Genomic DNA, 19,004 nt, shown 5'->3' on the forward strand with positions numbered 1-19,004 from the left:
TTATTCTAAGAGCCCCCTGATGTCAGTGGGACTGCCTGGCGGAATAAAAGGCGAGGCAATAAAAGTGGGGGAGAAAGTAGCACATGGGCATTGAAAATGGGGGCTGGAGGGTGGGGGGTGGGGGGGTCTCCCTGAGGCGACGGCCCAACTGGCCCGTGGTTAAATCCTCCACTGAAAGTGTAATAATCACACCAGATCCCCACAGAGGGAACCAGCCTGTGTGTGTGTGTGTGTGTGTGTGTGTGTGTGTGTGTGTGTGCGTGTGTGTGTGTGTGTGTGTGTGTGTGTAATCGTGGGGGGGGGGGGGGGCGAAGACACACAGACACCAAAACAAAAGCTGGTCTTCTCTGCCTTGTTCTCCGAGTGGAAAACCAAACCAGAATGTTGACACAAAGATTGCGGAATTGCAGGGAGATCTGTGATGGCGACAATTGCAAAGTTTCCCACGGCAACCCCTTTCAAAGGTCATTTCAATCACAATTTGATCATAAAACAGAAGGCCCGGCAGCAAGGGAAGAAAAGTCGAACAAGTCGACCACTAAAATTAGGCCGATGCAAAATTTGCTTCGGACATATTAACACAGATGTTTCCAGGCCGCATAAACTGGACCAGTCGAGAACTTTTTAGTCTGTTCGCAGCCAGTGTAGGTGGAAACTTCATCGCGCAGGCAATGACATTTTCCATAGTTAATTAAAAATTATCTTTTTTTTAATTAAATGAATTTAAATTAGGGTGGCCCGGTAGTCCAGTGGTTAGTGCTTCTACCTCACAGTTCAAAGGTACCGGGTTCAATTCCAGCTCTGGCCTTCCTGTGTGGAGTTTGCATGTTCTCCGCGGGCCTGTGTGGGTTTTCTCCGGGTCTTCCGGTTCCCTCCCACATTCCAAAAACAAGCATGGCAGACTGATTGAACACTCCAAAAATTGTCCCTAGGTGTGATTGTGATCGTGAATGGTTGTTCGTCTGTGTGTGCCCTGCGATTGGCTGGCGACCGGTTCAGGGTGTCCCCCGTCTACTGCCCGGAGATGGCTGCGAAAGGCTACAGCCCCCCCCCCCCCCGCGACCTTTGTGAGGTTAAAGCGGATTAGAAAATGGATGGAAAATGGATTTAGAAAGGATTTATTCATTTATGTTTTTGAAAAATGTTTGGTTTTAATTGTGTTTTTAAATTTTTGTCTTAGTTTTAGTTTTTTTAGATAAAAATTTGTCAAGTGCACGGAAAAAAAAAGTTGCAATCAGTATCGAAAGTAGTCAAGTAAAATACTGTTTTCGCACATCCGTAAAATAATAACGAAACCCGACAGCTCATGAATGAAGTTCATTGACAAACACAAAAACGAAGCAATTTTGTTCATTTTAGTTTCTTTTATCAGTAAGTTATGTTTTATAGAAGCAGTCCAGTTTTATTTTATTTTGTGGGCAACAATATTTTCTTCAATTAAAAAATTGGCTTAGTTGAGTCAAATTGACCAAAGTCTCTTTTTTTAATCCAGCAATTTTTGACCTACTGTAAAATGCTTAAAATGACTCACCCAAGTTCATCTGTACTATTTGTGTTCCGAATTATGCAAATGCGCCGTTGCGCATCGTCCCGACAGCGTCAATTAAAGGGACCACAACGGCGTCTGCGCTTTTGTTCTCTCCGCCAGCCGGCGGGAGGCGCGATAATCGCGGTGGCTAAGGTCAAACTAATTAGCGCGCCGCTTGAACCCGCCGCTAAAAGTCGCAGAAAAAGATGTGACAGAGGTGAAATTCATTGAGCGCGGTGAAAACGTGGTAATTAGCTCGGGACAGGACACTTTTTTTTAACACTTTGCAAAGCACTAAAGGAGTGCGAAGGGAGTCTTTTATTTGTGTGGGGTTGGCAAAAGGACAGTCTCAATGAGATACACGTGCCGCTTCATTAAACAGGCGCAATGGCGTATAGTGCTCTTTTTTTACATATGTTAAATAAAGCATATCATTATGCTCCACTGCCTGCTAAATGATGGCTTTTAAAAGCTCATGAATTCAATTAGACCGTTTGGTGTCCCGCCACTCAACTGTCATTATGCTCGCGATCAAGGTAGGGGGAAGTGTCTTGACAGCCATTTTGAAGAGTTGCTACAAAGGTTTGGCGAATACCCCAAACGTAGAGCGAATCCATCATTTGTGCAACTTGACCAAATTAGCATTTTAACCCTTTCGTTGACAGCGGACAGCTGATTAGCTTACAGGTTGTCATTATTTGTGCATGAAAGGTTTTTGGGGTCCTAAATCATGTTATGACCAGAGATAGCCCATGAATGTTTTTTTTTTCAAGGTCATTTCGATTATTTGGATTTTATCCATCCATTGTCCAATCCGCTTTGTCCTCACACGGGTCGCGGGGTGTGCTGGAGCTTATCCCAGCTGTTCCCGGGCAGTAGGCGGGGGACACCCTGAACCGGTCGCCAGCCAATCGCAGGGGACATGGAGACAAACAACCATCTGCGCTCACACTCACACCTAGGGACAATTTTTGGAGTGTTCAATCAGTCTGCCATGCTTGTTTTTGGAATGTGGGAGGAAACCGGATCACCCGGAGAAAACCCACGCAGGCACGGACGGGGAGAACATGCAAACTCTACACAGGAAGGCCGGAGCTGAAATCGAACCCGGTACCTCTGCGATGTGTGGTGGATGCGCAAACCACTAGACACCGGGCAGCTATTTGTTTTATTTTTAGCTGATTCTTATTTGTCGTAAAGTGTGTGTGTGTGTGGGGGGGGGGGGGGGCTTTCCTCTGTTAATTCCCTGAAAAACTCACCTTGGCTGAGGCCAAAGCAAAAAAGTATGACTTTGATTAATCTGAAGATTAATCAACTAATAACCCTCCACCCCAAACCAAAAAAATATCTCAGGAAAATTTTCATTTGTGACTGCTGAACCGCGAATAAAGGAAGGCTCACGGTAATGTTCGTCTTCAAGGCGTGTGCCGGCTTCCACCGGCAGAGGGCTCTGAGGCCCCCAGCCTCCTTGCCTTCATCACCTTCAGTCTGTCATCCTAGCACCGCCCATTAGCTCGGCTTTAGCGGGTGGGTAGCGGGGGGGGGGGGCATGCTAACGAGGGCCCCGCCACGACTCCTCGGAGGCTCGGCTAAGTGCGGTGTATGGGGTAGTGTGAAGTGGGGAGGGTGGGAAGAGGACGGTGCAATGGAGGGTGCTGGGATGGGGGGTTTGGAGTGGGGTTGGGTGGGTCCCAGTGGTTGTTTGCCTCTTTTCCATCAAGAGCCCTCATCTCCTTTATCCCCTTTGTGGTGGAGGCCCTCCTCGGGCACTTCCCTCTGAGGGGGGAATCTAAAAAGAGCAGCTGCCGGGGAACCAGTGCCATTTCCTCCTGCTGTCACCCTCCCTCCTCCCTCCCTTCACCTCCCCCTCCTCACCCCTTATTAATATGCATATGAACTTGTTTCTCTTAGTTCCGAACTCCAATGACAAAGTGGGAAAGCATATGCCTGAAATATTCATGACGGCGCGCGGTAATTAAGCGGCGGCGAAGGCGACTCCATCAACTAGCTCACTTCCAGATTTGTGTGTGTGCGGGTGTGTGTGTGAATGCGTGTGTGTTTTAGGGTTTTTTGTGTCTAAAAACGCCTGTCTCTCTTTTTTTTCTTTGCCAAGACTAAAAAAAGAAGCATGTTGTCCTCTTTGCCTTTTTCCCCGAGCTGATTCTTAGAAATGAGCCACTTGTGGAGGATACGTGTGTGACATCAATAGCTTGTGTTGACAATTAAAAGTTCGGTCTAAAATTAAGTACATTACTTCTACTTTTTAGAATTTCTACTTATGATAAGGCGTTGTCATGTAGAGAGCTGGTTATTTTTTTTTGTTCAATTGTAAAATTTCTAACTATTCTGTTGATGTTTCAAAATAAAGTAGGAAAATATAAACTGTATTTATAAGGTTTGGTATAGGCAGACAAAATATTTAAGACATTTTAAAATTATTTGCAAACCTACTTATAAAGGTCTTCAAAAACACTGATAAAAGCTTAGTATACATTCTTTACCCAAAACTCAAAAAAAATTAATAAAAAAAAATTTGAGGGAAAAAAAAGGTTACCCCAATTTTGGGGGGGAGGCGGGGAGAATCACAGAAAAAAAACAGGAACATTCCAAAATATTAAAATATATTTTACAAAAGAATGAAAAAAAAATCTGCATGTATGAATAATACTCTGACTGTAATGTTATATTGTAATATCACCGATGACCAGAAGATGGCAGTCTTAGTTACATTTACACTGGTACTTCAACGTGAGTAGGCCCAATTTATTTATTTATTTATGGGACGGTTGTGTTCTTGTTCAGCAATTTTGTGCCGCCCTTGAATGGTCATTTTTATACAAGAGGGCCTTTCACACTGGAAAAAATGAAAAATGTAAAAAAAAATAAATCACAGGACGTGATTATATTGTTGTTTGCGTCCAAACCTTTCTTGTTGGCTTAGCATCGTGAGATACATAAAGCCCCACTGAATCGAAACAAATCAAATTGTTTCACGTTAAAATGAACGATCCTTGAATCGTATCCCACCCCCTGTATCGAGATACGCCTCAAATCGTCTTTTATAGAAGAGATGCGCACCCCTTAACTGGCAGACAGATAGACAGATCGAACAAAATCAACTCGGTAAATCAGGCAACCGCCGGCGACCCAATCCAATGCGATGTCATCGAAAATATCGTTTTTTTTTTTTTTTTTGTGGCATGAACAGAGAGACATTGAAGTCGGGGGAGGCAGCTGAAGGAGAATGAGCAAGGCCACCAGAGAGATGGATGGAGAGGTGTGTGGGGGAAGGAGGGGAGATGGTTTGGGGTACAGAAGGTGAGGAGAGAAGGGGGGCTTGGTGGTAGGCTACGGGGATAGAGGAGGGAACAAGAGAGGAGGGGGGGAGGAGGGGATGCGAGATGTTTGCCGACGCTTGACAGCGAGGTAGATTGTATCTGACGTGAAGCCCGCAGATGAAAGGAGAGCGGACAGCTGGCCCAGTGCACTCGGCGCACTCCGACGCTCACCTCGCAGTCCTCCTTATCCCCGCTTCTTCCTCCCTCCCTCCCTCCTCGCAACGCCTCCTCCATCCTCGCCTCGCTGCCACGCTGGCTTGTTTGGTCAATAAGCATTTATTAGCGGCCGGTACACGCGACCTCCCTGTTGCATCAATTATGGATAGACGACGGGACGTGAACATCTGCAGAAAGCCCGTCCTGGGCGGGGGATTAGACAGGATTAAAGAGCGCGATTCACGGGAGTCTCATTTTAAATGTGTTCCTAATACAGTGCACTCCGCTTAATAGAACACCGGTTAATAGAGTAATCCGCTTAATAGAGCAAAAGGCTCCGGAACGGATTTGCCTAATGCAATTTCCTATAAAGATACTCCGCTTAGTAGAACAGATCTCCGCTTAATAGAACAGGCCGTAAGCAATGAACATTGTAAACTAGTGGTTTTCGAAGTGTAGCTATCGCGATACTGTACCACTATCGCGAGAAAACGCGGTAGTTCTAGCCGTATACAGTAACAGGTAGCACGCGTCACTCCACACATAGACACACGCACGTCACAATGGCTTCAACTTCATTCAAGAGACGAGAGAGAGACGAAGTGTAGCTATCGCGATACTGTACCACTATCGCGAGAAAACGCGGTAGTTCTAGCTGTATACAGTTACAGGTAGCACGCGTCACTCCACACATAGACACACGCACGTCACAATGGCTTCAACTTCATTCAAGAGACGAGGGCTATCACCTGCGGATAAGAAGGACACACTCAGACGATACGATGCATTGCCGGATTCTCAGAAGGTACGCCCGCGGTTTCCAGGACTTCCCTCTTATCCAGCGCATTGAGAGGGAAGTCAACCGCAAAATTACGGACTCCTGTTTCCAGACAAAAGTAACGAAATTTTTCTCGTGAGTTGAGATGTTTGACTGAAGTTGATTAAAGTTGTTGTTTTGTTGTTTGATTAAAGATATGGACGTCCACAGTCGAAATATCTCTTCTAACTCGTCAGCAGGGGGTTTTCTGCGTGCATAACTTGGTCGTCGACGTGTCTGAAGGTGTACCTAATAAAGTGTCTCCGGTTAATAGAAACCCCGCTTAGTAGAACAGAAGCGCTTCAGCCCAATGGTGTTCTATTAAGCGGAGTGCACTGTACCTGCGATTTTAAAATGGAGGGACTGTTTGATACTGTATGTTAGGTGCCATTGTTTTCAACTTCGAGTATGTACGAATGTGACAGCAGTCCCACCAAATTTAACACACTAGCTTCACATTCACACCTGAGATCTTGTTATACAAACACACCACATGACACCAGCGACGAAAAAAACATACTTTCACATATTGGCTCTTAATTGCGGTGTCTTGAGTTGTTTTTGAGGAGGGAACGAATTTCCACTGTTGTACAAACTACACAATGGCCTTTCCTACAGTGGTGTCCCATGAAAAGAACATGGGGTTCGGAATGTAATTTGTTTCCCGAAATCATCCTTCAACCAAAACGTTTGCCAAGGCAGTTAATGTTTTCCATTGAGATGCATGGAAATGCCGTTTATCTGTACCATCAGCAGAGGGACACATTTACCTCATTGAGATAATCAATTATTTTTTATTTATTTAATTTATTTAACAGTAGGTTTGCTAGCAAATTTTCTTCAGTCAATCCATGACTGTAAACTTGTAAAATGGCTTATAAACCGGACAGTTCATAAACCGAATTTCACGATCCTCTCATGTTTGTTTTTTCAATATCCGATGGGAGCGGAGGGCGTTTCCTCCAGAGCCTCACCTGTCGCTAATCATCCTCGTGATCCAGCTACCTTTATAAATTGTGCCAGGCCGACATCTCGTTGTCGGACTATTCAACCTCGCTCACGATGCTCATACCAAGTGCTCGTATTTTCGAGACGTCCTTGATCTTGCCTCGTTATTCTGTAGTTGTGCTGATACAAGCAACACAAAGATCATTTTCGTTTTAAAATGAGATTTTGTTTTTTCCCCTTCAGTTATTGTGTTTGACACATGTTGCCTAAACTTGGACCAGGTGTTTTTGCTTCAGAAGCAGCATCCCTGAAGCAGAGCGCATTGTCCTCTTTTTTTTTTTCCAAGTTTCCTGTCAAAGCTTCTCCCGCTTTACCTCGGAGGCATGTGCTCGAGCGCCTGTCAGCAGCACTTGTCGAGTGGCGTTTCTGAGAAAATGAAGATATGCTTCCGTGCTCAGTTAATGCAACGTAACCTCTGTCAAACAGGAAGTTTGTGGATTTTTTTTTTTAATTCAACCCGCCCTCTTATTCTTCTCCTTCGCAGACTTTGAACAAAAGAGCTCCGCCTCTTGCGTGTACTCTAGGGCGGCGCACATCCCCAAATATCAGCGACGGCAGGTTGAAAGGCGCAAAATAAGGTCAGTGTCACCGCGCTGCATTATTAATGGCCGACTGTTTATCGCCTCACCCGTTGAATCGGTGCGGCCCCGCCATGAAATATTGATGCAATTTCCCTCGGCTTAACACGTTGAGGAAGCGACGGGAGAAAGAAACGAGGTGTAACACCGGGTGGCACGACGCCTGCTCGCGGGGAGTGTCAAACACGGCAACGAAATCACTGCTCGCGTGGGCTGTTGAAGTCGTGGATGCACCATCGTGTTCGCGCCACACTGCCACCATTGGGGCATTATCTGCTATGAAAGGACAAAAAGTGATGGTGTTGGCGAAATTGTCGCCACACCTCAACCCTATGGAGCATCCTTGAATATTATCCATCAAACAGCATCGTCCCTTGACCTCAGGTCTTTTGATCAGCATTTATTGAGCCAAGGCTCACATTCGTTACATTCATATTATGACATTACAAAAATGTCACGGCACACCGCCAAATCAAAATGTCACAGAAACTATCTCACCTGTGGACAGTACATTACAAAATGTTCAAGATTTCATTGGTTTGGTTAAATTGAAATTGATTTTCCACTTAACATAGTTTTTTTTCTTACACCCCAAATACTATATGTGTATGTTTGTGTCTGTAAGAAAAGACGATTTGATATGTACCTCCATGTATTTGTAAATGTAATTGCGATACGATTCAAGGATGCTTCCTTTTTAAAGTGCAGTGATTTAATTCGGGTCAGTTGAGTGGGATTGATTCGACATAGTAGGACTCAGTCGAGGGAGGTAAAACAATTAGTTTCTTCTAGTAATTTTTCATACATATGATCGTCCCTGACAGTACTGTCAATGAAGCATTTCCTACAAAGGTCTCTCAAAGATTTCATACTTATCTCGATATATTTTCAAAATGAAGTTGCGCTGAGTTCAAGTGGAACAGTTCGATTCACTCTCTAGCAGGCTGAAACATCCTATGCCACAATTTGATGGATTTCTTTTTTCTTTTTTTTTCTTATGTATAGTCTATAGTATAGACTATAAATATATAGTCAATCAACTGTGGGTGTTGAAAATGGCTTGTGCTCTTTGACGATGCAACAAATGATGTGATGATCTAGCAAGCTAGCTAGCTAGCTAATTATCTATCTATCGATCGATCTAGAGTAGATATATTTCCACATATATCCTTACATTTTGTACTGCAGGTGCACTCACTGTTCGCATTTTATTTTCATTTAATTTTTTTGAACAAGCACATGCTGTCTCCTCGTTGTCTTCTCTTTGTCTCTTTCATGTCAAAATTGCCTACTAATTAAGCCAAATGCCACCGCATCCAGTCCCTACACACAGACACACACTCACTCTAAGCTCTCTAATGATCCACATGTGCCAGCATCTTTATTATCCGCCCTGCCAGCCAGTACGTCCGTGTGTGCGCGTGCGCGCCTGCCTTTTAAGTGATTGTAAATCACCCCGCACAGTAATGGCGCAGATTAGCACGCTATCAAAAAGCTTTCTTCATGCACGGTGCGCTAACATCTCGTGGGCCGTAAGTGTTTTTATGTGAGAAACGCAAGGAGCCCTTAATGGCCGCCCGCCTGTCCCGCGCTATTAAGGCTTTACCCCCGCACGACGTAGCGACCGACCGAGGAGGGGAAAATATCAACCTATCGTCACGTTTGCGAATATGGCCGACATTCTGCGACAGATGAGAGATGCTTTGATTTCCTCTTCCCGTTTTGGGAGAGCACCCCCTTTCTCCCCCCCTGCTACTGCCCACCGCCCCCTCTTACTTCCCTCCCCCAGCTCGCACAGCCTGCTATTGTGACCCATGAATTATTGATTAACCTGGGTAATAGAAAAGATATAACTGTAGCGTGCTTTTGACCTGCCTCTTCTACAGTGGATCAGTGGGAACGCCGGCATATTATGCATGCAGATGAGAACATCAAGTGTGGCTATAAATTCAGCCGGCGTGCCGTTTCGGTGCTGTGACGTCACACGGCCGAGGGAATGGGATTCTCTTTTGCTTTCTTTTCCGGGAAATTTTCAATTCGTTATTACGCCTACATAAAAGTTAAATATACTCGAGCGTAAAACAGCTTTTTGACTGTAGAGTTGGGTTTTTTTTGTATATGATCACTTGCTATTCCTTGAAAATTGTTATCAACTGTTCCAAAATGGGAAGAAATGAAATTTTAAATATGCCACCGTTTTAAGAGTGGATCATCTTAAGTTATTCCGCAAGGCAACAACCCGTGTGATGATCTGAGAGATCAATAAATAACCCAAACGCCGCCTTTTTTTTTTTTAACCCAATCCCATTTTCCAGCTGTGGGATTTTTTTTTCTTGCATTCAACAGGCTGTGAGATGTGTGTTTATAAATATACAATTAAACGCCCCAGTACCCTGCGTGTTTTCATTAGAAAAAGGCACCGTCAAGAAGGTTACCGTCTGTGGTAATTGCATGGGTCTGTGTTTACATTTATTCATGAAACCACCTTTTTTCATCCCCATTTCCACCTGTCACCCTTTCCATTTGAGACCCCCATCAAACTTGGCCCTCCGCTCCCTAATCAGCCCCATCCCGCCCCCGCCCACCTTCCGACACCCTTGGCTTGTTCACCACCGAGTGATTTTCATGCATTCGGTTCTGCCGAAATCTATGTGCACTCAGCCACATCCTTTATTGATTACTCACAGTGCAAACAGTAAGGCCCGGTGTCATATACATAATTGGACAGTTGTCAGGGGAGGTGGATTCGCTGATAACCAGCATCTTATTTCTACTCCCCGATGGGCGCACGGTGTGGAGGTGGCGGGGGGTACGTACCGTGAAAATGAGCATGCTCTTCTCACATGACAGATAAATATAGATACAATGTTTTTAATTTATTTTTTTTTAGGAAAAGTCAGTCAGGATTTGATTGGTTTTTTTTTTTGCTTCCGGAGTTTCAGTAGTATGAATGAATATAATGTTCAAATGGCATGTTTTTGTAATCGAGGGGGAAAAAATGATACCAAGATAACCTGGACAACTCAATCAGGGATGTGCGGTGAGGGGAGATCGGGGAGGCAGCGTCGCCCTGTCACATTTGAGAATAGAAAAACAAAACCAAAAAAACCCCCCCCAAACAATCTGATGCAGTCCCGTTCCTTTGCGAAAAATCAAAATTGTGCCCAATAAATACTTTGTACACAATACGCATGATACTACAAAAAAAAAAAAAAACGTCTGTCCATCTGCCTCTGTGGCACAAACGGTTGCCTGAAGGATTACATTTTGAGAGGAAGAAATAATAACAACGTAATCGCCACTAAAGTCAACACCGTTCGATCTCAGGGAAGAAGAAGAAGGAAAAAAAAGAGAATCCTTTAAAGTTTGTAGTTTAGTAATGAAAAGCACACAGTGGCTGCTGCAATTACCTGACCCGTGACACAGAGGTGATGAGACGTCCCGGCAGAATCCCAGCTTAGCCCAACCGTCTGCCCGGCGGATAATAGATTCAGGCGCACAAATGCTGGAAGCAGCCGTGTGTAATAACTCTATCAAACTCACGTCTCCCGTGTGTGTTCACCGGGTTAGACACACACGGCCAAGATGCCCGTTGGAATTTCCCATTTTACTCCTCGTCGGCCCTTCTATTCCTTGACTTTCTATTCCGCGGGAATCATTGGCTTGGGGTATTGGGTGTGGGGGGGAGTGACTGAGGGGGGTCGAGGTTACAACCACTGTTTGTCTTGTGTGCTTCTGGGAGCCGGCGCGCATCTGAGGAGGCTTCGCATTACGGAAACATCCACTTACAAGGATTGGCACGTGGAGACGGGGAGGCAAATGAAGCGGCACCCAAACACCATTCATATTTAATACTGTGTAGTCTGCATAGGAGGGCAGACTCTATTCACTGGCTCAAGGCAGCTGCTGCTAAAACGGGCATGATGGAAGGATTTTTTTGCGGGGGGGGGGGGGCTGTTTGATTGTTAAGCATTTTCTCTGTCATATGGATATCAAGCCACCCGTCTGACACAAAATTTAGTCAGCAACCAGCAGAGGGTGCAAATTCATTCAGGCCCGACGAGTTTGGTGCACCAACAGGCTGCGGTGGAAATGTGGTGTGCAAAGAGGAGTTGAGCAAAAATGAGTGTTGGGCAGTTTTGATGGATGCTAGATGTTTGCATTTTCTGGAGAAATGTCACGTGAATGTTAAAATGCTGAATGAAAAAAATGCATTGTTGAAAAATTTTGGCGTGTTGAAAATTCTTCCCGAGCTGATTTGAATGAGCTGGTTGTATTCATTTCAAGTGGAAATGACGTGAAACGATTTGAATTTTTGGAATCAGGAACATTTTTGTCATCAGCAGGGTGTCATTTTGGGAATATGTTGAAACTGGAATGAACTGAATCCGATGAATTATGTGGAATTTGATGCGTGTCAAAATAAGTGTTCACTGTGTGTAACATCCATATTTTGCAAATGAATTTCATTCCATGACAGTCAACAAAGTGGACTTTTTTTGGGGGGGGGGATAAGCTGTTATTTTGTGTCCTGATGTCGTGCACAGTTGCACGACGCTAGCGTACATCACGCACTTCAGTGTTGTGCCTCGAGTGGAAGCGACACGGTCAGTGATCCGAAAAAGTCACCGCTGCTCTTTCCTTGGCGCCCTTCAAAGGTGGCTACTTTGCCTCCATTATGTGCTCGAAAGACAACATTTTGGACATCTCGGTTGGACTTAACGTAACATGGCATTCTAGGAAGTCATCGAGCCGAGAAAATATGGCAACATTTTTGAAAACTGGTTCGGGAGCCTGCCTAAAGTCAGACAGAAAAGGATTGAAGAAGTTGCAGGAATTTCTGGCAAGTACAGTAAGTGTCTGTTTCATCCATGTGACAACAATCTATTCTCTTCTTGTGGGGCAGGGTAGTGTTATCCCATCTTTGCTGCGTTTTGGGCATCGGGAGATGATGGCTGGGTCTTTTGGCACTGATGCCCCAATTTTGATGGCTCTCTGAAAAGGGGCGTAGCGTAAGCCCCTTTCACACCGTCCGCAAAAGTTCATTGTCCGAAGGCAATAGCGGATGGTTGCACTTTTGCGTGGAAGAGACACTAAAAACAGGTCTCTACTCCACAGTGCTGTGCGTTGAGAGGACAAAAGGAAAATGGGTGGGGGAGGGTGTGGGGACTACTGGGGGGTTTGCGGGGTCTCAGTCGATGCTGGAGTGCTGTCGGCTCCTCGCGAGGAGTTGCAAGTGTCAGTTTATTTTATCTCCCGCTTTTCATCATCTTGGCAGAGCCTGCACGGGCTGAGGAGGAAGACGAAGCCACCTGAGAGTCTCTGGAATTTGCCGGTTTGGACTACAAGTCATTAGCTGACACTCGAGAGTTGTAACTCATGTACCCCCCCCCCCCCCTCGCCCTTTAACGGTTGACGGGATGATTGGCAGCCAAGCTGCGCTTTGATGGTGGCATCATTACGGCCTCCGTGCCACGTGCTCGAAGGCGACCGAGAAATAAGGCAAAGGCCATGAAAACCTGAACCGCAGCGAGCGCAAAAGACTGCAAATCAGTCCGAAGCATCTTTGTAGCTATTTCACGTCACTGCGTGACGCAAGCAGGTGATGAAGTCATGTCATCACGAGTGTCTGGTGTGGTGTAGAAAATAGCATTGAACCCATCCGTTTGCTACATCCGAGCCGTAATAGCAGGTCTGAGATTTATTTGTCGTTGATTTCCCGCAGATTTAAACGTCATAATTGCGGCCTTTCTGGCATACGCTTACTTAAATAACATCCCATCTCATCCTGACAATGCCGACCTTTTCGCTAAAAACAGTTGGGTCCAAAAATCTATTAAATAAATAAATCCACAATCAAAAAAGAGACCAACTCAATGTTTTATGGGTTATTCAGATTTGTTTAATATATATATATATATATATATATATATATATATAGGGCTTGAGAAATGTAGTCGGATGGTGACTCAGAGAGGAAAGGTAGTCCGCACTGAAGGGGTCTCACTCCCAGAAGGAACAATAGCAGACATTGAGGACAGCTACAAGTACCTTGGTATACCACAAGCCAATGGCAACCTCGAACTGGCAAAAAGGAAAGCGGCTATGGCCAAATACCTCCAGCGAGTGAGGCAAGTCCTAAGAAGCCAGCTCAATGGCAAGAATAAGACCCGGGCAATAAACAGCTATGCCCTGCCAGTGATCAGATACCCTGCAGGAATAATAAGGTGGCCAAAGGAAGAGATTCAGACCACGGACGTTAAGACCCGAAAGCTCCTAACCATGCATGGAGGGTTCCATCCCAAATCCAGCACCCTGAGACTGTACGCAAGCCGAAAGGAAGGAGGCCGGGGACTAGTGAGTGTGAGAGCCACTGTCCAGGATGAAACATCCAAGCTCCATGAATACATCAAGGAGAAGGCTCCAACGGATGACGTACTCAGAGAATGTCTCAGACAATGGGGAACAGAAGATGAGGTGCTGGAAGAGGGACCATCATGGGAGGACAAGCCCCTACACGGGATGTACCACCGGACCATAACTGAAGTGGCTGATCTCAAGAAGGCCTATCAGTGGCTAGAGAGGGCTGGCCTGAAGGACAGCACAGAGGCACTCATCCTGGCTGCTCAGGAACAGGCCTTGAGCACCAGAGCCATCGAGGCCCAGATATACCACACCAGACAAGACCCAAGGTGTAGGTTGTGCAAAGAGGCACCTGAGACGATCCAACACATAACTGCAGGGTGTAAGATGCTGGCAGGGAAAGCCTACATGGAACGCCATAACCAGGTTGCTGGCATAGTCTACCGAAACATCTGTGCGGAGTATGGACTGGAAACCCCAAGGTCAAAATGGGAAACACCTCCGAAGGTGGTGGAGAATGACAGAGCGAAGATCCTGTGGGACTTCCAGATCCAGACTGACAAGATGGTAATGGCGAACCAACCAGATATCGTGATCATAGATAAAGGGCAGAGGAAAGCCGTTGTAGTGGATGTAGCGGTCCCAAGTGATGGAAACATCAGGAAGAAGGAACATGAGAAACTCGAGAAATACCAAGGGCTCAGAGAGGAGCTGGAGAGAGCCTGGAAGGTAAAGGTGACAGTCGTGCCTGTGGTGGTCGGAGCACTCGGGGCAGTGACCCCCAAACTAGATGAGTGGTTGCAACAGATCCCTGGAACAACATCGGACATCTCAGTCCAGAAATGTGCAGTGCTGGGAACAGCAAGGATACTGCGCAGAACCCTCAAGCTTCCTGGCCTCTGGTAGAGGACCCAAGCTGAATGAGGGACGGACACCACCCGAGGGGTGAGATGAGGATTTTTTATTTTTTTTAATTTTATATTATTATTATATAAATAATATATATTATTTATATAATAATAATATATATTATATATAATATATTATATTATAAGTTATACTCAAATTTTGGGGTTAAATGAACAACCCAAAAAGCAGACACTGCCAATTTGGGTTATTTTTGATCCAACAGTTATTAAAGTGCATGAATCAAACAAAATGCTATTTTTCCCAACCTAATCGCTGGGTCGCTGTGGATTTTTCATCAGATTGACTTACTTTTGGCCAAAGATGGGCGGCCATTTTGCCTGTGGACTGAAAATGAGATCACATCAGCCATTTTGTCTCTGGATTGAAAACGACATCACAGCACAGAGTGGCTCACGTCACTGTGACGGCTCTCCTGTTTTCTGGGTTTGGCTATGTGATGGTCGTTTTGATCCCGGCGTCATCATACTGGCTTCAGTCTTCAGTCTTGCAGCATCTCTTGTATGCTGAAAGCCTTACTTAAATTAGAATACTACATTTCATAGACCGTGATTGTATTATTATTATTATTATTTCCAATACTTTCTTTGATGCATTGGTTGAATAAGTTCAAGTCTGAGAATGTGAAATGGGGCGGTTGTATCCTTCTGTTTTTTTTTACTTCTGTGAGAAAACGGTTTGGGACCGCCCTGGTTTACACAGAACAGCGACCCGGAAAAAATGTGTAAAAACGCCGTCTTTTTACAGTCGGTATGTTTTTTTCCCCCCCCCCCCCTCTGCCTGTAGGGGGTGGACCCTCATTACAGCCCTTTCCCACCACCTTTATTTCACTCCATTAGGCGCCCCTCTGCTCTCTCGCCTGCACATATGACACAGTCCAATCAATACACTCCCACTGGCTTCCTCAGCGGGCGCCTCCAATGAATAGATTGTGGTGGAACATTAATTGAATTGTGCAGCGTGTGGAGCGCAGTAGCACACCTTTTATTGGGCAAACACAAATATGTCCAGATAACACCTCAAACCATCAGCTAGTCACACATTAAAAAAAAAAATTTTTTTACAAATAAAAGCATGAGAAAGTTATTCCTCGCAAGTGCTACATCACTTAGCTTTGCGCCGCTTAAGTTGAGGTTAGCACCTCAGGCCCCTTCTGTCTGCTGGTTGAGGGGGTGCACCCCTGGGTGGTATGAGTGGGGTGGGAGGGGGCGAGCTTGACAGATGGTTCAGTGGTGGTAGATTGATGGACAGCGGCTTAAGCCGCCCTCTAATGCCGCCGTTCAAAGTTGGCTATTTTCCGCCTTTTTTCCAAGTCGCTGTTCTGCGTGAATGGCAACAATGCGGAACGCGGGGGTGCTAAGGTGACCTGGCGGTGACGTCAGAGCTGTAAAAAGTGGCCACGGCATCTTTGTGGAAGGGGATTCCACAATGCTGGGGTCTGAATTTCACACCTGGTCATCACTGCTATTGCCCTTTTGTGTTGACGGCAATCATCGTTGTATCATTTTTTTCCCCCGCTCCCATTTTATTTCTGTGATTTCTACCCTCCCCCATTGCTTTTTTCAATCAACCTCCCAAAAATACTCAAAATCATTCCCTTATAAAAATGATAAAGTAAGTGTTGTTGCCATTTCCGCGTGGTCTACCAGGTGCCAAGGTAAATATTTAGCTCATTATTAATATTTCATAGCATTCCTGCACTGCCTCCCCCCTTTTTTTCTCCACCCCCTTTTTTCCTAAGGTCCAGTATCTACTATTAAATTCCCCCCACTCTCCCATAGATATATGACGCGTAATAACGGCGTGAATATAAAAGAGATTAATAATTTAGAGTGAGCCAACAAATTAGGACCATCATTAAAATAAGCAGGGCTCGGGAAGCGTTTTGCATAAAGCGAAGGCGCCCGGTTCAAGGTAATGCCGCGGCTCATCTTGATAAAGAATTACAACATTAATTCAGCCGACTCTCAACTCATTGCCCCGACGTCCCCCGAGCATTTCCCATGGTCGTCAAATGAAATAATGGCACGGAGCAAGGCGCTTATTTCCATTTTTTTACCATCGCACCTTGACAGAATTTTCAGTTCACACGTGTGTAGTTCAGGGCCTTTTTTTCACCCCCCCCCCATCTCTTCTTCATTAATGGGTGGGGTAGGGGGACACCGATGGTATGTTCAACCCCACCCCACGCAAACACTCAAACTGTGACCTCTGTGGGTCAGTGTCAGAATCACAGAGGCATGCGAGGCTTTTGATGCGACAGCTTGACAGACGTCCTGATTGACTCTCAAAGCCGTGTCGAGTGAATACGATCAACACGGGGCACAAACTAAGGGTAAGAAATCGAGCTGTGAAATGTAATCGCTAATGAATTGATTCCAAAATTCATCCACAGCGAGTAATCGTTCTGAGCCATTGTTTAACTCGATATTGTCCAAATCCTGAGATTTTCGCCTCTCAACAGAAGATCCACACTGACCTCCGGTGTCGTGAGCAAATTTATGACAGTAGAATGTACTGTACTTGTGTGCAAATAAATGGTCTTGATCTGTCGAGAGCCGCCTCCCAGGCACAAGGAGTAAAGATCCCTTAAGCCTATTTTAACTACTAATAAGACAAGATGAATGTCACAGTGCTAGTAAAAAAATAAAAAAATAAAAACATTGATCAAGAACGAGAGCGTTTTATGCTGCTAAATATACCAAAGATTAAAGTTGTGCAGCTAAATTAGCCGTGAGCCTAGCACGGATGCTATCGTGTCCTATTCTGTCCTGTCCTGCCATTTCTTGTCCTTTCCCCACCCCCTCTCTCGTCCTATCCTGTCTTGCCCAGTCTTGTTTTTCCGCAATTGCAGGTGACAAATACACAGTCGTCTTCACTTAGGTACGAGAACACCTGTGTTGTGTTCTGCCATTAAAGCTTCGATGCATCCAATCCCCGCTGAGCAAACACGTCACCTCGCACAACAAACTCTCTTTTCAAGGCGCGCATCGCTGGAGGCAGCGTGTGATTCTGCCGTTTACCCCCCGTTTTGAATTCTTAGTTGAGCTGGGATGAAAAGATATCGGCAAAAAAGACCACCAGAGACTTCTTAACCCGCTTTCGTGTTCCCCCGGTTTTGCAGAGATGCCTTAATGACGCCACGCTGACATTTTTGCCTGCCAGGGCTTACCTGCTTTGAGACGCAGTTTTTTATTTCTTTCTCTGACTCCCTCGGGTGCACGCATTGCCCTGTGATGCCTCGCGCAGTCTTGCACAGGGTGTCTCGTTGACAATGAAGTCTTTGGGTTGCGGGTGATTTTACATTTAGGAACATTTGTAAATAGGGAAGGTTATGGGACTGTCAATCATACTGCACGCTGACAGATTTACAATGTGCCAAGATTTGAGATTTACTCTGGTTGATTGGTACTGCATAGCATTACATCATCACAGGTTATGTCCTGTCCTATCTTGTCATGTCCTGTTGTGTTCTTTTGTTGTCTTTTCCTGTCCTTAAATATACCTTTATATATTCCATATCCCAATTCCAACCTCTTTTATCTGTTTATGTGATCCTTTCCTGTCCTCTCTCCCGTTGTCCCTTCTCTTCATGCCTGGTTTTATCCTATCTTACCCAATTCAACCCTATGCTGTCCTGTTGCATACTTTCCTGTCCTGGCTTTTCAGTCACCCGTTTTCCTATGTAATGCTGTCTTACTCAGTCCTGTCCTGTCATGTCCGGTCTTTTTTCTGCCTTATCCTGTCCTATCTGGTTTCATCCTGTCCTTACCTATTCATCCTGCCCCCGTCCCATCTTGTCATGTCCCATTCTTTCCAGTCTTCCCCTGTCCCGCTTGTCTTTTCTTTTCCTGTCCAGCTCTGTCTCATCCCATCCTCCCCATTCCAAATCCACTTTTGCTTCATTTCTGTTTTCCTTATGCTGATTAATTTGCTCATCCCCTGTTTGTCAATTCAGCAGATCTTCTTCTAGTTTGGATTTTTGAGAACCAGGGACACTTTTGTCTGAACAAACTGCCCATCAAATATACACCCTCCTTTTATTTCCCCAATCTGAATTCACATGCCGTTCATGCACACCTGAAGGCAAAGCGGCTCCGCTCAATTTAGCAGCTCTGATAAATCACCATTAATTAGCTAATAAAAGCCAGCAGGTGGTTCGAAGCCCAAAGTCATCCACCCCACCATTGTGAATAATGTATACTGGATGGGAGTGCGTGTGTTGGAGGTGGGGTTGAGAGGATACTCCAATCAAATGTGCTGCTATTGGGCTTTCCTGCCCAAAGGAA

At 45.3% G+C, this 19,004-nt stretch overlaps 1 long non-coding RNA gene across 1 annotated transcript in view; it reads left to right on the forward strand.

The window, feature by feature from the left end:
• The window catches only part of LOC127612875 (uncharacterized), a 70,310-nt gene that overhangs the window by 36,765 nt on the left and 14,541 nt on the right, over positions 1 to 19,004 (forward strand). Inside the window, exon 2 of the long non-coding RNA XR_007965988.1 lies at positions 7,332 to 7,425. This is a non-coding gene — a long non-coding RNA (uncharacterized LOC127612875). The remainder of the gene's footprint in view (positions 1 to 7,331; positions 7,426 to 19,004) is intronic.

The sequence above is a fragment of the Hippocampus zosterae genome, chromosome 13, assembly GCF_025434085.1.
Source record: "Hippocampus zosterae strain Florida chromosome 13, ASM2543408v3, whole genome shotgun sequence".
In the NCBI taxonomy this organism is placed as follows: Eukaryota; Metazoa; Chordata; class Actinopteri; order Syngnathiformes; family Syngnathidae; genus Hippocampus; species Hippocampus zosterae.